Below are 25000 nucleotides of genomic sequence, written 5' to 3' on the forward strand. Positions count from 1 at the left end.
TTGTGGACAGACAAAACATAACAGGCACAACTCTGGCCATCAAGTGGATAGGCCCACAGTTGAGAGCTATGCTGACTGACTGCATTCCATGTTAAACTAGTATGTACACACAAATCCTGTAACACTGGTGCTATACAGTGCATACAACAACACTACTCACACTCTGTCTATAGTTCTGGAACCTCATACAAATATGTAACTGGCCTGGCTTGCACGTTCTGTTGTATGAGGTATTGCTACCTACTTCTATAACACTGCAGCCCACACACAGGAAGGATGACCATGATACAGGAAAGGTAAAGGGACCACACCCACATGATGTAGGGATTTATAGTAGTGGGTTGCCATGACAGTGGTAATTGGAAGTATTACACAGCATGCTGCATGCAGGTAGCAAGTGGAGGACACTGATTGGTGCAGAGGCCATCACCTGATCATGTGCATCACCTACAAAGGCCATGCTGCAATCTATTCAAAGCAGCACAATCCATTTACTGGGGACAGTCCAAGATAGAGACAGAGAGAGAGAGAGAGAGAGTGAAAGGCAAAAAAAAAAAAAAAAAAAACACAACAAAAATAAAAAAAGAATATCCATCCAGCAAACTATCCAGAAGAGACATCATTCCCACAATAGGTATGTGAAGTATATATGCATGTAACTGACTGTAGTACTTGGTCAATAATAATGGGATATATGATGTGGAATGATTTATATGTGCCATCAGGTGTTGTTGTTGTAATGATGTTCCAATATGGAACAGACCTTGGACCTGACCTCAGGGGACAAGATCATGTCTGTGTGTGCCCTCGGCGGGGACAACATCCCCTGAGCTGGTTCCACCTGAAGGTAGTGCTGGACCAGTACATGAGGAGGCCCCAGGGTGGGTTCCACATGTGATGTGGCCTGGTAACATGGGCAGATGAGTTTGGAGAGGTGGTTCTGCTGCCAAATATTCCCTAAACATGCTATTGTGTCACTGTTATAGAACATATGTGGGTAGTAATAGTCTACACAATCCCAGAACATGTCCAACAGCATCCATAGATATCCCCAATAACACATAATGTCAGATCTGCAGCAATCACATAACAAGCATACCATAGGCATAAATGGAACCATAATGGCCCTGACAATGGTATGCATGTGAATAGTCTGCAACAGGCCAGAAATGATAGTATCCACACAGGGAACATGGCTACAAACACATAGCATAAAGTGTGGTACAATACAATATCTGTCCCACTGGTAGGCAAGCTGTAGCCATAACTATTGAGTTGTATGTAAAGTTTATTGCTGCTGATATGGTGGGGGTGACAGAGATGTGTATTAAGAACTGTGGCAACCTTGCTGTATGAGTTGCTCAGACCTGTTTCCATCTTTATGTCTTTCAGGCAAGATGTCACATGGACGCCTCCTGGCTTACTCAGCTGATGAGAACGACATAGTGATAAACCACCTAATCCAGCACTACCCTGTACTGTTTGGCCAGGCCGCCCATGAGCAGCAGGAACAGACCGCCCTATGGAATGACCTACTCCACAGGATCAATGATGTCGGACTGCACAACCACAGTTATGAGCAGGTCCGGCATCATTGTTCTGACCTGCTTCACAATGCCCGTCAGCATGCTGCTGCAGTCCGGGGGGATCACCTCGCAGAAGGGGGGGTCATGCCATCCATCCCCCCGACACGTGTTGAGGAGCTCCTCGCCAGCCTTGTGGCACCTGCCCGTTTACATAGCCAACTGCCAGACACCATTGTAGAGGTGGGTGCTACCCACACACCGGTTGAGGAGCATGCAGGTAAGGCCACAGGGCACATCAGTAGACCACTGTTGCATATGCATCTGCATCTGTACAGGTAGAATATGCATATCAAACATGTCATAGATATAGCTTGTTGCTGCATAGTAGTGATAAACAGATTTGCATACATGGTAGTATTGTGGACATGTACTGTTGATGTACTGTAATGCTGCACCCACCCTGTAGCAATGCCACAGGTGTGGCCACTGACTTCACATCTCTCACCCTCTTATGTAGGTCCCTCCGGTATACCACCAAGGCAGCAGCCTGTAGCCGGTGAGTATGATTTATGTTGATGCTTGCCAATGCACAAGGCATGTAATGGCTATGGTATATTTCATGCACACATCTAACACACTTACCCAGAATGCATGCTGTACATGTGCATGTATTGTTGCTGTTAAATGCACGGCATCACAGTGGTGACAATGATGGGGTATTGGAAGGGTATGTAAGACACATGCAAGATAACTAACATCCTGCCATTGTGGAATGTGTCCACAGAGAGTAACATAATGTTGGGAGACATGGCCTACAGTAGGGACATGTGTGAAATATCACCCATCTGCAGTGCAACAACAGTGTATATACCAGTAGTATAATAGCAACCGTTACAGAGTTACACTATGGCATAACATATTACTGTGGTCCACATTATCAGCTGGGAATAGGCTGTAACATGTGGTGTGCAGTGTATGGGACACTGCAAACTGACACACATGCGTAGGCCTTACTTGTCAAGCATCTGCAAAAAGGCTTAAGGTGGGGAGGGGGTGCCAGTGTGACACACTAGTGCACTGCAGCAGGGATCCTAAGGATGCTAAGAATGGCTGTATCTGCACAGTCAGGTTGAGGAACTGTGACAGATGTAACCCTACCCCCAAAGCAATAGTGATGGCAGTGTATGAACACCAAGTGATGTGCACATGAGTAGACCTTGCAATCATGCAGATTTGGGGGACATATGTAGGACAGACTGAACATACACTCCCCCCCTCCCCCCCAAAAGGAAAGATATCTTTACCAGAGGATTGTAGCCCCCCAAACATCTCCAACGCCCAGGTGAGAACTGCTCTCTCCAAAGCAAAAAACACAGCATCCATGGGACCGGATGGTGTCCCTGGCTGTGTGCTCCACGAACTCAATGAGGAATTAAACCCGCAGTTAGGACAGCTGTTTAATCTTAGCCTCACCTCAGGATACGTACCCAAGGAGTGGCACACGGCGACTGTGGTCCCACTTCACAAGGGCGGTGCCTCCACCGACCCTGGAAATTACCGTCCCATTAGCTTGACAAGCCTTATCTGCAAAGCCATGGAGAGGATCATAATGGAACTCATAAATAAAGACATAGGGAACTTGCAGACTTTGGATCCAACCCAGTTTGGCTTTGTCAAAGGCAGATCATGCCTTTTAAACTTGGTTGACTTTTCGAGACAGTCACCAAGGCCATTGATGAGGGAAAGGCAGTCCATACAGCCTACCTTGACCTGGCAAAGGCCTTCGACACAATACCCCACTTAGGTATCATCGAAAAACTCATCAGCTTGAATGTAAACCCATACATCACAAGATGGGTTGCAAACTGGCTAAGTGACAGAACCCACAGGGTCAGAGTTGCTGGAGCCATGTCAGACTCAAAGCCTGTCACAAGTGGTGTCCCACAGGGCTCAGTCCTGGGTCCACTCTTGTCCGGCATCTACTTTTCTGAAGTACAAGCAAATGCAGGAGGGTTATGGCTGACAAAGTTTGCAGATGACTGCAAACTGGGCGCCATAGTCGAAAACACATCTAACACAGATATCCTTCAGAAGGGCCTCACAGAAATGGATAACTGGTGCCAGAGCCATGGCCTAAAGTTAAATGCCAAGAAATGCATAGTCATACCCTTCAGAAAAAACAAGGTTACCCCTAGCTACCATATAGGTGGCAATCCAGTGAGCACAGAAGAAGTCATCAGGGATCTGGGGACCCAGGTTGACAGTAGCCTTTCGTTTGACACTCATGTTGCTAAAGTAGTTAGGAAAACCTTCTACATTGCCCACCTGATCATGAAGGGATTCACATCTAGATCAAGGGAGGTCATTGTCCCCCTGTACTCATCACTCATTAGACCTATGATTGAGTACAATGCCCCATTCGGAATGTATCTGACCCGACACCTGCAGCAGCTGGAAAGGCCCCAAAAGTTCCTCACCAAAAGGATAAAGGGTCTCAAAAATATGTCTTATGCTGCCCGACTGAAAGAACTCCAGCTCTATTCAGTCTCATACCGCTTGCTCAGAGGTGACCTGTGCCTGACATATAAGGCCATGTCAAACCCAGATTTGATGAATATGCTTCACCTCAAAAAAATCTAGATCCCTCAGAACCACAAGGGCGGCAGACTTAAACCTTGACATGGTTATTAATAGAACGTGCTGGAGGGACAGATTCATCACCCAGAGACTCCCTATGCTGTGGAACAAAATCCCAGTACATGTGAGGCAGAGCACCTTGCTGGCCTTGTTCAAGAGGAATCTTGACCAATGGATGGGAGATCGCAGATATACCCCAGGGATTACTTCAGTGTCACTGCTTGACAGAGGCACAGCAAAATAATAGGCATAGTTTTATTCAAACTAAAGGGGTGGCGAAAGCCAAATAACTATGGGCTAGGCTTATAAATGCCCTTGGGCAGATAGCCTAGTATGAACCTATGAACCTATGAACCTAAATGCAGATGGCCCATGCTAGTATACCCCTTCCAGGAGTAGTGACTGCTGTAGTACACATAACATTAGGTGCAAAAAACCATCATTATAAGGGTGTGCACACATATGCACACACAGAGTGCATGCATCATGATCAGCATCTGTACACCTAACACATTCCGTAGACACTGCATGTGAATGTACAGGACATATGCCACATATCGGGCTCATGTACTGTTAATATATGCAGTGATGTGGTCCTATCGCAGATCAAGGAAGGGTGTGTCATATCAATAAGGGTGTGCACACTCCCCATAGCCATGGTATGCTCTGACAGTTTTCAGTGTAATAGTATTGTATTGGTCATACATTGTCTGCTGATGTTGAGATCTGTAAACCAGACATCAGGCATTCACAAATGACATCTGTCCACATATCATTCCAAGCAGGTGTTGCTGAAAAATATAGGGGCTGTGAGCATTACAGCTGACATAACTGACACAGCACTACACATTCAGCAATGGGTTGTACACCTATGAGGTTTGGTGTATAGTACATGGTAGGGTGCAGAACAGGTGCACAGCAATACTGTGTACATGGGTGCAGTGGTATCCAGGGGAGGGGGCATCACCTACTAACACAGCACATGCATCACACACATGTATACTGTTGCTAGCATGGATTGACTATAGCTGCACTGCATGCTGTTGTGTACCAGATGTTATGTATGTTGACAGATGGGAAATAGGAGGACTGTGTATACTATCATTGTGCAACCTCACCTGTGTGTGTGTGTGCGTGTGTGTGTGTATGTATGTGTGCATGTGTGTGTTTGTCTTGGTGGGTGGTTATTTTGTCTGTAGGGTCACTCAGGTAAAGTGGAGGGAGGGTAATGCATGTAGGATGTGTGTCTGCATGTGTGTGTGTTTGTGTGGGTGTCCATGTATGCACACGTGTGATTGTGGGGTTGTTCATACAGCAGTACTTCCTATTGGGATGTGCAGTATATGGACATGGACTGACACATGACACACCATGTATACTTGTCATGTATGTAATCACAGGACAGCGGATAGTATGATAATATCTGTAGCATGGAACATGCATTGGGAGGGAAGGTAGACACCAGGTAAACCCTTAATATCACATTCAGCAGAGAGGTGACTGACAACCCACATATGCAGCACTACAGATGCATTGAGGAATTACTAGACAACACCAGGGAGTGTATCCATATATTACAGTTGTCACATGATAGGTTGATTGAGCAGCATATCTGGCATGTACTGAGCAAATCTTACACATGACACTCCAGTGTGTGATATTATGGAGTGAACATAGTAGCCCCTCACATATAGGGGCCATGCTCATGATGTCCGGACATATACAGGGTGAACACTGAATGATAACAGTGAGGCCGTGTAAAACCACTCCACTCAGGTCAGGGAGGTAATGGAGTAACAAGTCTTGTGTCATGATCACTTGTCTAGGCATTTAGAGGAATGATACGTTAATGAGTGGTATTAATGAGTGTATGCTACCAAGTGTGATGCAGGATGGAGAATGCATGGGAATAAGCGTGGGACTGTCTGTAAAGTCACAGACATGTAGGTATTAAGGTGGTGTGTGTGTGTGTGTGTGTGTGTGTGTGTGTGTGTGTGTGTGTGTGTGTGTGTGTGTGTGTGTATGTCTGTACTGTTATGCAATGCTGTACAGGTCTTAAAGTGTGTTTCTTGTTTCCCCCCACAGGTGGCGAGGTGGGTCAGGGTCTCTCCTGCATGCAGTCTGATGTTGGTGTCCATACAGACACAGACGATGATGATAGTACTGTTGAGGCACAGGTGGGGTTGTCAGGGGCCAAAACAGTGCCATCATTTGACATCCCTTTTTAGCCACCCCAACCCTGCACACAGTTTCAGTGCCTATACATAACCCATCACCAGTGGCCATAGTGGAGAGACAGCTGGCATTTGGTGGCAGTGCACAGGAGAGTGTGGTAAACATGCCTACTGTGTCTGGTCACAGCAGGCATAGCCAGATGACCAGCAGGGTACAGCATAGGCAGATGTCCCAGAGTGCTCATGGTAGGGCCGCTGGTCATCATGCCCCTGGCAGATGCGCCACAACTGGTAAAAGCAGGCACATGTTTCATGCTGTCATGGTGGCGTGGGCACGTATGGAATGTTACACCAGACAGGGCCTGAGGCTGCAGAGGGCTGCTCTCACATCTGCAAGCAACAACTTCCGTGAACTGTCTGGTGCCATCCGTGCTTATACCGAGCTCATGGATAGACGGTCTGGTGAGATGACGGCCCTTATCGACCGTGGTTTGTCCATGCCTGAACGTGTGTTGGGAATGTGGCGATGGCCGTGTGGACGTAGACCAGCAACACCAACAGCTGGCATTCAATGTAAATGTGCTAGGACACCAAGGGGCTCCCGTAGTGGCAGTACCAGCCCCAGCACTGTGGGGGGAGGGGCGCTGTCCACACCACACCACAGCAGGCCATGAGCCCATGGTCCTGGCTGGTCCTAGGAGGGACCTGGTTCCAGCGGACATCTGTCATTATCAGGGGAGAGTAGCACATTGAGGCCTGTACCTGGACATGCCCAGGGAACGCCTGGCAGGCACAAGCCATATGTCCATGGCAGGAGGCAGTGAACTGCACACCCAGCCAGTTATGGCCTGCAGCTGTCCATAAACACCTGTGTAGGGCAGCCAGATGGCAGAACTGTGTGCATGCATAACCACACACTATACGAACACACCTAGGGCAACCCCATTCCTACACACACCACATCACCATGCCCAGTTCACCTCATTACACCCCTCACCCACACACATAGTGTCAAATGTATGGCCCACCCTCAGCCACTGGAAAACCAACAACACACCCTGTGCACATGATGATACCTAAGCCACATCCCTGTCATCCATAATGTTGATGCAGGGGCAGGCTAATATGGTTCTGATGCACACAGTGACTGTACTACAGTGTATCAAAGTACTGCATTATAACATGTTGTCAGGAGTAAAGTTTAATACATACATGTCAGGTAGTGCAGCCATCCAGCAATGATGCATTATAGCTGTTAGTAACACTGGTTAATTGTGGTCTCCATAATGTTATCCATATGTGTTGTAGGTGTACATGTGTCAGCATGAGGATGGTCTGCAGTAATATTCCACAATGGGAAATGGCGCTGTGGTGACACCATGGCTGTGACATATCTGGGGTACAATTGAACACATGTCACAGGTTTGTCTAACAGTTATTGCCTGTGCCACATGAACAGGTGACCCCTGGGACTTGTATAATCTGCAACCTGATGTCGACCCATCCACATACACACACACTCTTACTTGGCAACACTGGGACAAAACCCCTACCTAGGTATGTAGTGCTACTGAAGTGTGTGGCTTTCATTGCACACACCACTCAGCGTTTAGGGTGAGGTGTGTTCCAGTTTACATGTTACATGCAGAACATCCCCAGACATGTACAGTATGCTAATGGAGGATGTAATGGGTGTATATGGACAATACATAGTGTGACATACCTTCATATACACATTAACAGACACATAACAGGCAGACACATGTCCAAGGGACCTAGGCCTATCACTGCTAACTAACTTGACCATGTGTCCAATGTATTACAGGTATGTCGCACACAGCATATGCATAACTGGACTGGATTGTGGTATCAGTTACCTGTATGGTTGATGGTGACAGTGCTAACCATAAATTGGTACATGGGACATATACCGGGTGTACCTTGGTGTAATGACAGTGTACACAGCACCCACATTCCCCAATGGATATTGTACTCCCTGGAACTCATAATGCCACTCTGACATACCCACCATCACACATTGCCCACTACTGTGATGAAACCCATTTTATATCCCAACAATGGTACTACAGGGATATGCATCTAATGCACATGCCACAGGCATGGTAGGGTGTTGCATTGCCATGCAATGGCAATGTGTATTGTAATAGGAGTATGTGGCCTCAGAATTCTGTACCCTACAGATATACGGACATGCACACATACACACACTTGCCAGAACTCAATGGGTATCCCATGCCTATCGACCCATTTGTACAACACTGTTGTGCTGGTACTGAAAGGCTCATGTAGCCTGTATAGAGAGGAGCATAACAGGGTACATGTAATGTCCCATACAGAAGCAGCCACAACTGACTATGGCAATGGGTGTTGTGTTGATTGTGAAGGCCCTCATAGAATTTCCAAGTACAGGTGCACTAACACAAAGACACTGCTATACTCAGTAATGTACATGTACACATGTGTCAGTACTGGGGTTCATCACTGCAGATCATCATAGCTGTGTACCTAGCTATTGTCCATGGAGAGATGGGTTGTGTACGGGATGTGTGTACAGTGGTATCCTGCCACCTGCCATGTGGCAGCAAGCATTCTATCGGCAGACACCACTGTGCTGACCCTCAGAGTGAGAGTGACATGCATCAGCCAATCCTCTGGGTGCCTCCTGCACATGGCCACTGAGGTGATCAAGTTGACATGTATGCAACATGTATTACAACACATGGTTAGTGTCTGTGATGGAGACCTGTACCCAAGCATGTTCTGTTGACTGTGGTAGGGTAGTGGAGGTACCCGTGGCATGTGGTGCATACAGGGTGTTGTCTCCTATATGTGCCAGTTGTTACACAGCTGGGCAGACATGTCATTGTCAATCAAGCATAGGTTGCCTGTACATATCCCAGTTGGATACCTGCCATCTGCACATCTGTACAGGTAATGACAGTCATCAGCTTGGCAAGTAGCTATGCAGTAGGAAGAATGTGTTGACAGATAGATGTTTGACAACAATATGTTTGCCATAACTACATGTTGGAAGCCCACACTAACATGTGCTGTACAGACGGTAGTCTACAGTTACATTCCACATGTTGGATCATTATCCAGTACGGGATATATACTGTGACACAGCTCACACACCAGGGATACAACAGAGAGGCCTCAGAGTCCAGCTAAGCCTGCAGGTGTTCCTGTTGTTAGTACTACATTTAACACTCAATTCTTGCCTGGGAAAGCACTGTCAACAGTAGTACTGCCATGATACACTACATGCCAGTGTGATAGCACATACCCTGAGCTACTACCCCTGTATGTAACACATTCACATGGATAACAGTGCTGTACAGGCCTCATATACTTGTGTGTCCCAGACAGGACACTCACACCCCTTGCTACTGTAATGACAGCACATAGGCACATGTATTGTACATGGCATTACATACACTTATTAGAGATGTCATTACCCTGCTATGTTATCGGACTGGGTGGTGTGAACTGGTTACCAGGGCTAAGCCATGCTTAGCAGGTATCAACGTTGCTCCGATATAACAGCTAAGCTTATTTGCACAATGGTAAGTGAAACCTAAACTGTGTAAGCTCCCATATGTTTACCCGTAGCTTAGCACTGCTTAGCTTTGCGCAAACCCGCACAAATGCACTTAAAGCTGCTCAAAACTGCCTTAACCACTCTGTATCTGACAGCGCTTGTTCTGCCCAGCAACAAAATGAACAGCCCTTGCAGGTCTTGAATCCAGGACCCTGTACACTATAGTCACAAGACTTAACCACTACACCATGACCACTGTGAAGACAGCTGTTGTTTTTCCAATATATCTGTGAATACACATATTGATTACTATTGAACAATTGCCTTTACTTCCACAATTGTGTAGTACTTGTTATTAATATGACTGTTGCATCACATATGTTGTTTTATCATAATGTACAGATATCCGATGCATATGGTGAGATACATCTGGGAGGGTATACACATCTGTCATGTTTACACATGACAGGAATATGGATATATACATATACATATGTTGATATATGTCTACATGTACATACACATGTATATTCATACATATGTCTGTATACTCATCAGTATAGTGCATCATATATATGGCCATGTGTATATCTCTTTGTATATACATATATATATATATATATATATATATATATATATATATATGCATACATATATAGATATATGTATGTATATATAGCTATATATGTATGCACATCCTATGTGTACAGATATGCCTATTTATGAAGATATATATGTAGATATCTATAACTATATGTGCATACATATCTATCCTGATATACCTATTACTGTCAATATATATGTAGATATCCATAAGTATATGTGCATATGTATTTCTATCTGTATATGTGTAGACATATACTGCTGTGCATATGTATATATTTGAGTGTTTATATGTATATATATATATATATATATATATATATATATATATATATATATATATATATATATATGTACATATACATATCCATCTATGTATGTCAATATGTATATGTGTATATATCTATATAGATATATGGATAATTATATATACAGATATGTTCACCATATGCCCAGAACATGGAGTGGAGTCCTACCCTTGCTCCAATATTCCCAACCTCTTAGTGCAAGGGGATTTCAGGTCTGTACAGCAGGTATATATGTAGACTTTTGCTACTGTAATAGGGGTTCACTTAACAGACATGTTGTGTGTGGGAGGTCACATCTGCTTTTAACATGTGCGCCATTGGCTACTGACAGACATCCTAAGGACATCATAGTAAAGTACCACTGTTAGCACAGTAATGATCCTGTGGACTACAGCAGAGATATGGCCAATAAATGTGGACAGTCTGACACATTCTGGTCAGTCCAGAGGTATACACAGAACCCCTTAGTGCAAGACATTTGACCCAAGCCTGACAATGTGGACGTTAACAGCCATGTGGTTGGGTGTATCACGTAAATACTGGAATACATTTTCCCCCATAGGTTACGCATTCACACACTCCTGTCTGTCCTGACACATAATAACTGCTGGTGCAGAGGTCACATGGCCACATACTACCCACTAGTTAGTGACATACATCTGTACAGCATCCCACTGCTTTGTCAGAAATACATGACAGTTATGGTGGTCCGGCAGCAGTACATCTGGCAAATATCTGGACATAACATCACACTGGGTAAGTACACTAAGCTGCTAGGCATGTAGCAAAGCACTGTACATGTTACAGGCAGACTGTCACAACACTGGCCCACATTTCTTATGGAGGAATACACATGTACCTGAAAATATAGCAGGGTCTAGAGGCATGTCACAGCACAGAGTAATAGACACTTGTGTGAAAGTGCATAACCACAACCAATGTGAACACAGCCACAGCCACATATGGTAAGCTAGCTTAATATTACAGTATATGGACTGCCTGATCAACACCATCCTCATATGTGCCACTCACACACTAGCCCTACATATACTAGGCCACTGCACAGTGTGGTCTGATGCCTGTCTGTGGTACGGGCATGTGTGTGTGTTTGGCCCTACAAACATGTAAGCCGATAGAGTACCATAAACTGGAGCAGCATGTAACATCAGATAGAACAGGACCAAGGACAATGACATCTACCACAGTCTGTACACAGGCCAAGGTACATATTCGCAATACACACACTGTCAACAATCACCATAAGTACACAGACCTCAGTACTGTACACACAACCACAGAATGCCCAGGTTATGAACTCAAATATAACCCCTACTATAAAAAAAAAACAAAGGAATCCCAGAGACAAGGCTTCAGCACGCTACCTTTTAATAAAATAAGACCAAACACAAAAAATAATGTGAGCGCTTTCACACAGCAGTGCTTCTTCAGACAAATAACCACATTTCAATCAGCATTTATATATTAAAAATCAACAATCAATTATTAAAATGAGCAATTGTCACTTAGGTAAATCCTTGGACTTCAAAACAGGCTTTAAGGAAACCCTATCATTAAGCCCAGGTTTCCTATCAGCACAAAACCTCAAAATCCAATGGAGCTCCCTCTGCTCTGTGTAGTTCCTTAAATCACCACCACATGGATTTTCAGGCACAACCTCCATTATTTTAAAAACAAAACTGTGTGTTAAATCAGAATCTACCACATGTTTAGCCAAAGTATTAGTCAGTTAACTCTTTTTTATGGCATAAACATGTTCACGGATACTCTCAAAGAGCATTTGGTTTGTTTTTCCTACATAATAACAATTACAATCCCTGCAGGTAGCTAAGTAGACTAAATCCTTAGTCTTACAGTTGGTATTAACTTTAAAAGAAAAAAAATCTGTCCAGAGGCTGGATGTATAAATTCGTTAGAGCCATCAATGAAAGAGCAATATCTACAGCTCCCGCAGTAGTGGGTTCCTAAAAAAGGTTGTATTTGGGGGGCTTCCTTATATGTATCCCTATAGCAAAGGTGTCACTTCAATGACTTCTTGTTCTTATAACTAAGTAAGGGCTTCTCACCTACTAAGTCCTTGACACGATTATCAATTCTTGTCTGTTTTGTTTTGGAACAGGACTTGTCGTTCTTTTCCAAAACTGTTTCAAGGTGATCATGAGTGTGCCATCCAATTGCTGGTGTCCTCTCTTCCTCCCTCTGTTCAGTGATGGATCTCATTCCTTCTCTTCTGTCCTCAACCACTTTACAGGAAGTGGTAGTCACAATTCCCCAAAAACCTGCTGTGGGGAATTAGTCTTCTTCCTTACATCAGATGTTGAAAGTTGTACAGACATTCCTCCCATCTGATGAGGTGATATTTTTGGATGTAAGGATCAACAGGGATGCTCTAGGTAACTTTACTACTAGGTTATATAGGAAACCTTGTAGACAGAATACTGTTTTACAATGAAGCAGTATGCACCCGCCACATCTATATAATAATGTCCTGAAGAGACAAGGTATGAGAATGTCAAGATTGAATAATACCGAAGAAGGATTTTCAGATGACATAGGGACACTCTCAGAAGAGCTCCTGGCCAGAGGCTGTAGCTGTTTTGAAGTTGAAACAATGATTAGAGAAGCTAATAGCTTTAGGGCAGATAGAGCCAAGCCCTATTTCTCTGACAAGGGAGATTCCCATGATACGAGACTTGTGCCACAACATGGTGGACATATCCCCTTGACATTGTCATACGCCAGTGACATTAAACAAGTTAATGATGTGATTTTTTTTTCAAATTGGGGCATTTTAACAACTGATAATCTTGTCAAGGACCTAGTAGGTGAGAAGCCCTTAGTTATAAGAACAAGAAGTCATTGAAGCAACTCCTTTGCTATAGGGACACATATAAGGAAGCCCCCCAAATACAGCCTTTTTTAGGAACCCACTCTTGCGGGAGCTGTTGATATTGCTCTTTCATTGATGGCTCTAATGAATTTATACGTTCAGTCTCTGGACAGATTTTTTTTCTTTTAAAGTTAATGCCAACTGTAAGACTAAGGATTTAGTTTACTTAGCTACCTGCAGGGATTGTAATTGTTATTATGTAGGAAAAACAAACAGGACGCTCTTTGAGAGGATCCATGAACATGTTTATGCCATAAAAAGAGTGAAGTGACTAATGCTTTGGCTAAACATGTGGTAGATTCTGATTTAACAACCAGTTTTGTTTTTAAAGTAATGGAGGTTGTGCCTGAAAATCCATGTGGTGGTGATTTAAGGAACTACACAGAGCAAAGGGAGCTCCATTGGATTTTGAGGTTTTGTGCTGATAGGAAACCTGGGCTTAATAATAGGGTTTCCTTAAAGCCTGTTTCGAAGTCCAAGGATTTACCTAAGTGACAATTAATAATTGATTGTTGATTTTTAATATATAAATGCTGATTGAGATGTGGTTATTTGTCTGAAGAAACACTGCTGTGCGAAAGCGCTCACATTATCGTTTGTGTTTGGTGTTATTTTATTAAAAGGTAGCGTGCTGAAGCCTTGTCTCTGGGATTCCTTTGTTTTTTCTTTTTATATTGTTGGCTTCCAGAAACCCCAGCTGGGCCCATTGGAGGCATTTTGGACTTTCATAACCCCTACTATACATAACGTGTAGCAGTCTGATATCTCACTGGCTTGTTATCAGATATGATGTCAATAAATTATGGTGTACAGAACATATCCACCTCTTACTGCATGACATATGTACAAAGGTTGACAGAGTTGTGGCTGGAGGAACATACACAGGGCCAATATTGACATGTTGCTGTGATAACCTCATACATTTACTGTTGTAACAGGGTTTGTTGTGACATATGTCCTATGAGGGATATGAAGTCTGTAACTCTCATGGTTGTCAACATGCAGTGACTGCAATCCTCATACTATGCTTCTGCAGTTCTCAGATAGGTGCTCTGTGAGTAACACAAGAAATAAAAGGCACTACACACTGCCCAGTCTGCAGATGACCCTACAGATGGGGGTTTCCTCAAAAACATAGCACTGTCACGACAGGTATTAAAACATGTAGACCAGCCATATCCACACACACCCTGTTAAACCGACATTACTCCAAATGCAGAATAGCAACACTTACATTCTGTAGTCATGTCAGTCACATTCCCCTCCTGTGTGTTGGCCTGCTTCCACAGCATATTTTGTTAGAGGTAAATCCCAAATCCATTTGTGATGCTGTTTGCCAAACACCAGATCTAGGCCCTGCTCACAGTGAATAAAAAGGCCCAACACCAACATGATGTTCCTAGACATTGGAGTATGTTTCCATGCAATTGGATATGGAAATGTTACCACAGCTGTTCCACATGCAATCAGCTGGAGAAGGGCTGCAATTTGTGCAGAGGCCATCAGCTGATCATGAGCATCACTTACATAACACATGCTGCTGCCTAAGTAAAGCAGGTGTAGTTCTCCACATACATCAGAGAGGGAGTGAAAGAGACAGACAGAGGCAAAGTAAGTCAGGGAGGGGGTAGGAGAGTAAAACCTAATCATGTATGTGTCACACACCTAGTAGTAGAGGGTTTCAAATCCCTGACTGACTATGTATTGCTATCACATGTCTATGCAGTTATTGCATGCGCCACATAGCTTACATGTTGAGGAGCTGCCCATATGTATATGTGATGGTGAGTGACATCTGCAACAGTGATATGGTAGCGATACGGTGGGTGTAGTACATGTGCCTGTCCACATGAACAGGTGTCAGCATCAACACAGCCACACTCTCTCAGGGACTCACACACATTGACACACTTTGCAGGGTCAGGAATACATTTCCTAACTAGTTAGTTTGCCACAATATAGTACTGTGCAGGCATCACATGTATCACAGGGGTTATCCGGAGGTTTTATAGGCAAAGGGTATGTGAAGGTGTCTGACATCAGACAGCATGCTTCAGTATGCCAATGGGGGTTGTAGTGAGTGTGAATGTGGTTGAAAGCATCATACACCACACACACAGATAGAGGGTGCCAGTACTGACATGCATGCATGCATTGCTTCACAGGTGTGTAGTGGCTGACTGTGCCAGAAGGCTATACAAGGCTAGGTGAAGGGTATATCTTGGCATCAGGCCACATGACAATGGTCTGCAGTGTGGTTCAGGGGTGTAGTGTCTGGATTGGCCCACACAGGTGGGTATTGTATTCACCATCCAGTCACCTGGGTAACTATTGTGTGTGGCCATTGCTGTGTAATGCTTGCCATGTATGTGTTCTTTAGTCCATGACATGGATGCTGTCTGGGATGTGCACACATCCCACACACATATACAGTGACAGGTGGAACTGTACCTGGGGTGTCTGGCCCATGTTGTGTACACAAATTGTAATCAGATGTGCCTGTTCTGGCCTCATGTGCCGGGAACTGGCAATGGACAGCAGGTTGACCCTGCACCTACATTGATAGCATGATACAGGTATTCCCTGGTGTCAGTGGCAGCTGTCCATACAGGGCATTTGTTTAAGGCATGGTATGTCCTTTGTGGAACACATTTGATGGCACCACAGGTGTTGCAGGCATCCAATGGGGAACATAGTGAAGGCATACTGTCTGCATGTATGTGCCTATTGTACTGATGGACAGGGTGCCATGCCCTCTGTAGTCCACTGCAATCACACCATGGTTACTATCTGTGGACAATATGCAGGGTACTACCAACATAGCGGTTGTTGCCTAGGCAAGTATGTTTGTGTATGAGACATGGGTTGAGAGTGTTCTCTGGGTAATACAAGGGTTGATAACTTTGTTCACCAGGCCTTGATGTCACATGTAGGGGTATGGATTGCCACCCCAGACTCTCAGCTATTTTACATCTGTTATCCTTGTGAGGTGGACATTGTGACATATAATAGGGCCACCGTATAAGACATTTGCAAAACCCACTCCACAATGAGTCCAGTTGTTACACACTCACAGCCACCTCCACCCAGGATACGAACGACAAACATACGCACACACACATAATCACATACTTGCCATATCTGGGTTTAGAACTCCTACCTAACTAGTTTATTACTCTACAGCATTACACAGTTATAGGATGCACCACAGAGATTACTGGAGTACTCCTTCCCCAAAGGGGCATTTCACTGGGTATGACATCAGCAGGCTTGCCAAAGAAGGTCAGTGGAGGTTGTAGTGACTGTGAATGGCCTCAAAAGCATTGCACCCTACACAAACAAAGTAACACACACACAAACATCCACACTTGCCATGTGTGGGAATAGAATCCCTATCAAAGTACTATATCACACTACAGCATTACGCTGTTAGAGGATACACCATGGAGATTACTGGGCTACTTCTTTCCCAAAGGTGTATTTCACAGTGAATGACATCAGCAGACTTGCCAAAGTAGGGCATTTGAATTGTAGTGAGTGTGAGTAGCCTAAAAAACATTTCCCCCTACACAGACACAGACACACACACACACACACACACACACACACACACACACACACACACACACACACACACACACATGGTTGCCAGCTCTGGGATTAGAACTCCTACCTAAGTAGTTTATCACACGACAGCATTGCACAATTATAGGATGCACCACGGAGAGTATTGGTCTACTCCTTTCCCAAAGGTATATTTCACAGTGAATGACATCAGCAGCCTTGCCAACGTAGAGCATTTGAATTGTAGTGAGTGTGACTAGCCTGAAAAGCATTGCTCCCTACACAGACAAAGAAGAACACACACAAACATCCACACTTGTATGTGTGGGAATAGAACCCCTACCAAAGTACTATAGCACACTATAGCATTACGCTGTTATAGGATGCACCATGGGATTACTCAGCTACTTCTTTCCCAAAGGTGCATTTCACAGGGAATGAGCAGGCTTGCCAAAGTAGGGCATTTGAATTGTAGTGAGTGTGACTAGCCTAAAAAGCATTGTCCCCTATACAGACACACACACACACACACACACACACACACACACACACACACACACACACACAGTTGCCATGTCTTGGATTAGAACTCCTACCTTACTAGTTTATCACACTATAGAATTATGCATTTATAGGATGTGTCATGGCGATTATTGGGCCACACCTTTCCCAAAGGTGTATTTTACAGTGAATGACATCTGCAGCCTTGCCAAAATAGGGCTTTTGAATTGTAGTGAGTGTGACTAGCCTAAAAAACATTGTTCCGTACACAGAGACACACACAAACACACACACACAGTTGCCATGTCTGGGATTAGAACTCCTACCTAGCTAGTTTATCACACTACAGCATTACACAATTATAGGATGCACCACAGACATTACTGGGCTACTCCTTTCCCAAAGGTGTATTTCAAAATGGATGACACCAGCAGGCTTGTCATAGTAGGGCTATGGGGAGGGCAGAGTGTGTGTGTGTGGGCTGTAACCCATTCATCTAGAGGTAGACACACCACACGCGGCACACACAGGTTTGTATTCCGCAGGTACATGTATACAACTGCTAGATGACTACTGCCTTGTACAGTCATGTTGCACAGATATAACTTGCACCACAGAGTCTGTAATGATGATAGATACCAGTGGCTAATTTCTACAGTGAGTGACATTTACACATCATGTGGTTGTAGCCATTTGGCTGTGTGCTGGGTGGGACAGGCCTCGTGATGGAAGGCTCTTTGTCACTGTCACTCTCTTCCACACATCTATGTATGTCTACTTTTGGCATATTATAGTGTGTTTTCCTTGGATATATGTCTGTATTACTATCCAATGTGTGTGCAAAGCATGACTGGTGCATACTGAGGAGTGTATGCACTAACATCTGCAACTGTCAGTTATGTATGGTCCACTGTTGGCAGACATGGGCTTCATTTGTTTAAGTGTGTGAGCATGCCCAATATGACCTTTCAGTATGTTGCTGTCTGACATTGCCTTCATTTCTCTAAGTGTGTGAAGATGCCAAGTATGCCCTTTTGTATTGAATGTGTTGATCCATTCCAGGTAGTTTGTACTCCAGTGCAGACCTTTGTGTTCTACACCTAAAGGTAGCAAATTGTTTTTGCAGGATATCTGTAGATCAGTTGACAATATGGGTTCAACATGTGCAAGGGATAGTGTGTACTGTAAGTGATTGTGTCTGTGCTGCTTCTGCTACATGGTACTGGCGTTAGCAGAGATATTCAGACATGTGTACTGTTATACACTGTGATGTTTTATGTCCTCAAGTACTGTCAGGTGGACATTCTTGCCCATGTGATGTCCTGGGGAACACAGGGTGAATGCAGCTGTCTCCAGTATTGTGGGAAAACGCCTACATATTCATGGAAAGTTATGCCATTCTGGAGGGGGAGCTGCAGGCACTTGCTGCTGGGTCTGTGTATCCAGTTCAGCACCTTGGTACAATGCTGGCAGAGGATCTCATACTTGTACATCCATCGACATGACAGTATGGCCTTATCTTGCTGTGGCAATACCTCACAGCTGTACAGATTCATGCAGATTACCCAGGGGCAGGGGTCATAAGTCAGGACATTACCCCTATTGTGGTGTACGGGCAGGTTTGTAGCCACCCATTTTTGTGTTTGCAGCCAGGGATGCTATGTGCACATGGCTGTGTGTCAGACCTTGCACATCCCATGCTGCCCATGCTCCCACCTCCCCTCTATTATTCTATCCTCTTCCATACATTATGCATACATTCTCTGATACTTTCCCTAAAGTTATCACCTCATCACAGCTGTGTTTTGGTGTTGGTCCACAGTTTATGCAATGGGACATGGTGGAAATGTTACTGTGGTTTGTCCACATGGCCTTGCATATGGCTTATGTGGAGTGTGTTATGTTATTATTTGGGTGTCCATGACATAACATACATTGGCAGTACAGATGAGACACAGGCCCTTGGCAGAGGCCTGTAGGCCATTTGGTGGTGATGCAGGACAGCTGTAGCAGGCTGTTGCATTCTGTTACTCCTACAGTCCCAGACTGCCATACAGTATCTTCCTCTGGAGTGGCAGGTTAGGTGTGCTAGGTGCTCATGCCAATATCTTCTATCAGTATTGATCAAATGGTGTGGATGCTGGCAGGGTGCTACTTACAGCTAGAGACACACCTGCATGGGACACCTGCACTGCATGCTGCATTCTTTCGCTATTGCCATACACAGGTTGGGGTCATATTGTACCCATTCCCAACAGCAGGGATATGACCAGAGAGGTACCTGTGGGTGGTGTTTGGGTGACCTGGGTGCATGTGTGCTATGGACACTACTTGCGTCTGACTCACAGATATGCATGGGGCATTCCAGTTATGCTGGTATGTGCAGGAACATCAGCTGTTTCCCAATACATCAGTCCTATCACCTTTGTGATCTGCAAGTGTTCGGCCAGACGACATTGGTATTCCCTACTACAAGCCCAGATAATGTGATGCATACCTGTATGTACCATTCCAAGGTTGTGTCCATTTCACAGTTACACATTATATACTGTATGTCTGGGGTACTTTTCCCTGTGTATGCTTGTATATCTAGCCCAACAGTCATGCCTTGTCCATCTTTCAGATGTTGACACATATTACCACCATACATTTACAATGGCTTACTGCTAGCATGTGTTATACTGAGGGGAATTGTCTTTGGCACTGCAGTTGTGAGGACTTGCCCTGTCATCGGCAGTAGTGGGCAATGGCCACTAGGTCAAACCTAACATGCTTACATACTGACCACTCTCACATAATCTGAAACACACACTAACCTAACACACGCATACCTGCATATTGTATGAATGCTACAATCTATCCTGCTACCTTGGCCACCTCTGGTCATCTGTGCTCCACTGTTAGTATACTTACACATACATGTTACTGCATGTCTACATCGGATTGGGGGGGGGGCACACCTGACTGTTACTACATTTCTACATAGGATTTGGGGTGGCACACCTGACTGTTACAACGTGTGTACATCAGATTGGGGGGGGGCACACCAGACTGTTACTACATTTCTACATATGATTTGGGGGAGACACCTGACTGTTACTACATGTCTACATAGGATTTGGGGGGGCACACCTGACTGTTTCTACATTGCTACACAGGATAGGGTGGGGCACACCTGCCTGTTACTACATTTCTACATAGGATTGGGGGGGCACATAGGATTGGGGGGCACACCTGACTGTTTCTACATTTCTACATAGGATTGGGGGGGCACATCTGACTATTTCTAGATTTCTACATAGGATTGGGGGGCACACCTGACTGTTTCTACATTTCTACACAGGATTAGGGGGGCACACCTGACACTTGTACATATTTGCTATGACTGTACTGGTATGTTAGGTACTCCATTTCATTCTGTTTTCTAACCTATTATGCTGAGTAGAGGCATATCAGTGTACTGCAGGTCTTAGGTTTGATAGAGCTACATATTAGTTTCTGACTTCCTACCCTTCAGAATTAACATCCCACTGCCTGACCTGATGTAATCTGTCTGTGTAGGCCTGGGGGGGAGGTTACCCATAGGCATCATTCAGAGGCCTTAGCACAGCCTTTGTTTGTGTTTGTCTACACCTGTCCTGCTGGCTGAGACTGTTGTTGGGTATGTGAACCTCCCTGACTGGCATGTGTGTGTGTCATATGGACACACATGTGGCCCAGCACATATCCTGCAGTGGTTTTGTCACCATGTGTAGTACTGGCTATTATGGTGACACCAGTATTTTTTACAGATCTCATGCTGCCACTGTAGGTGTCTACTATCTGCTGGCATCCCATTCAGCCACCTGATACCCTTGCATGTTCACATCCATATCACAGATACAGATAACAACACATACTACTCCATTCGGCAGTTGGTAAGGAGAGTAACTTACCTTGTGGGTGTGCCAGTATTGAGGATGGTGCTGGAGGGCTGCATATGTTGGATGCACATAGTACACTCCCTATACATGGTTGAGCACAGGTAGAGTCATGTTTGGCATCCCTTTTACTGTGGGTGCGAGTCAGAGAGAGGTGTCATTCCCTGGGTCCCTCCTGTGTCAGTGTATGTGCTATGCATTGACTCTTTGCCAAGGCCAGGGCATACCGGGCATGCCTCCTTCTGCCTACTGGGGCAAGCTCAGGTTGCTCCTCCTCCGAGTCACTCTGTGCCTGTGCAGGCTTTGGTAATGGTGGGGGTCTGTGTGGTCCTGCCCCATGCTGTTCCTGCTGCAGCTGTTTCCACAGGATCATATTGTGTAGCATGGCATATACGATGACAATTTGAGTACATGTAGCTGGTGAGTACTGCAGGCTCCACCAGATGTGTCCAGGCACCGAAACTGTGACTTGAGCATCCCAAACACACGATCTATTACAACTCTAGTCTGTGCGTGTGCCTCATTATGGAGTTCTTGTTCAGGTGTGTGTGCATTTCTGATGGGTGTCATCAGCCACGGCCCAAGTGCGTAACCAGCATCCCCCACTAGGTGACCATAAGGGATGTCCCCACTGGCAAAGCTCTGGTACAGCTGTGTCAGATGCCAGATGTGGGAATTGTGATAGCTTCCAGGGCAGCCAGCATACACATTCATTATAATACCCTGGGCATCGCACATAACCTGACAGTTGATGGAAGGGAAGCCCTTGCGGTTGATGTAGACCTTACCCTGCTCACTGGGTGGTGCTTTGATGCGTATGTGTGTGCAGTCTATAGCACCCACTACCTCAGGGTATTTTGCTATTTGGTGGAAGAGATGCATATTGCTGGCCAATGCCTCACGGGTGTTGGGGAAATATACGTGCTCACCGGCATGTGCTGACATGGCATCCAGGAACTGGTGGAGTACCCTGGATGCTGATGCCTGTGAGATCCCCATGATATCCCCAGCTGGCCTTTGGAAGGTACCTGTAGCTAGTATTCTTAGGCCTACACATACCTTGGTATCCACTGGGATGGGTTCCCCTCTGTTAGTTCTCTGTGTGAGGCGTGGCCAGCACAGTTCAACAGTTTGCTGTAGGGGGTCACTGTCCACCCTATAGCGCTCCTCTATCTCCAGCTCATGTAGCCCCTGGTAGGTTACCCTGGGTCTGTATACTTTTCTCCATCTCCTCACTGTGGGTTGGACAACAGCATTCTCATCCACACCACCCTCCGCCTCTACCACATGTTGTTGTATGATAGCTATTGCAGCCCCTATCATTTTGTTGCTTTTGTTTGTTAAAAATTCCCCACTTGTATACACCAGTGGTGTAGAGTATGTGGGAAAAACCAGAGGGAAAGGTATTTGCATAGTTTATAGTAGTCTCTGTACCAGAAGAATGCAAAGTTACTGTAATCATGGCTGCACAGGTAAAAAACACACTCTCCAAAGTGAAGAACACAGCATCCATGGGACCTGACAACATCCCAGGCTGCATTCTACATGAACTACAGAACGAATTGGCACCCCACCTAAATACCATGTTCAATCATAGCTTCACCTCAGGCTTTGTGCCCACTGAATGGTGCATAGCAATGGTTATTCCACTCCACAAAGGGGGAGCCACCACTGACCCCAGGAACTACCGCCCCATTAGCCTGACAAGCCTGGTCTGCAAGGCTATGGACTGTATCATCACAGAACTTATAAACAATGACATTGGTAATCTCCAAACTCTGGACCCTACCCAGTTCGGGTTTGTAAAAGGCAGATCATGTCTCCTAAACCTGATAGACTTCTTTGAAGCGGTCACCAAAGCAGTAGATGAGGGTAAGGTGGTTCACACAGCCTATCTAGATCTTTCAACACCATCCCCCACTCTGGCATTATAGATAAACTCACTAAACTAGGTATAAATCCCTATGTCACAAGATGGGTTGCCAACTGGCTCACTGACAGAACCCACACTGTGAAAGTAGCAGACTCTAAATCCAACTTTAGACCAGTGACAAGTGGAGTACCACAGGGTTCAGTCCTGGGTTCTCTTCTGTTTGGTATCTACTCCTCTGAAGTACAGGCAAACACAGAAGGTCTTTGGCTAACAAAGTTCGCAGATGACTGCAAACTAGGAGCCATAATCAAAACTCCTAACGATGTGGACATCCTACAAAAGGGCCTCACTGAGACAGATGCCTGGTGTCAAAGCCATGGCCTCAAGCTCAATGCCAAAAAGTGCATTGTCATCCCTTTTGGTAAAAACTCTGTACCCATGAGCTACCACATAGGCGGTAGTCTACTTAACACCAAAAGTGTGATAACAGACCTTGGGACACAGGTGGACAGCAGTCTCTCCTTTGATAATCACATTGTCACAATAGTCAGGAAATCCTTCTACGTGATACACCTCATCACAAAAGGTTTCTCATCCAAGAAAAAAGAGGTCATTGTTCCCCTCTACTCATCACTCATTAGACCCATTATAGAGTACAGCGCCCCTTTTGGTATGTACCTCACAAGACATCTACAACAACTGGAAAGGCCACAGAAATACCTCAGAAAGAGGATTACAGGCCTCAAACTGATGCCCTATGCAGACTGTCTCAAAACACTACAGCTTTACTCCGTTGCATATCGCCTACTCAGTGGCGATCTCTGCCTAACATACAAAGCTATGTCAAACCCAGAGCTTTTGGTCATGCTCCACTTAAAGATATCCCAATTCCTCCAAGCTACACACTCTAGGGACCTAAACCTTGTCACCATAATAAACAGAATATGCTGGAGGGATAGATTCCTGTCATAGAGACTTCCCATACTCTGGAACAAACTACCTATCTATATCAAACAAAGCTCCTCGTTAGCACTCTTGATGATTGGATGGGAGATAGGAAATTCACCCCAGGGATCACTTCTGTGGCTCTGCTTAACAGGGGCACAGGAAAATCATTTTCTTGGGTGGCGAAAGCCAGGGTACCGTTTGGCTAGGCTTATATAGGTCCTAGGGCTAATAGCCTAGTACCTACCTATGAACCTATGAACCTATGTTCTGGGCTGGGCTGCTACCTGTGTAATTGGCTGATTCTGATACATTTCACCTGCCAGCTGTGCTAGCTCTACTTGCTTACCTTCCTACTGCTGTTTTCCCTTCCCATTGCCTTCATGTTTAAGCTCAGGGGCACACTGCGCAAACACAGTGCTCAAATGTGCACAGAGCTGCTATTTCCTGGTTTACTTTTTTATCCCTTTAAAACCCAG

Source organism: Protopterus annectens, chromosome 7.part1 (assembly GCF_019279795.1).
Source record: "Protopterus annectens isolate FY-2018-M chromosome 7.part1, PAN1.0, whole genome shotgun sequence".
NCBI lineage: Eukaryota > Metazoa > Chordata > Ceratodontiformes > Protopteridae > Protopterus > Protopterus annectens.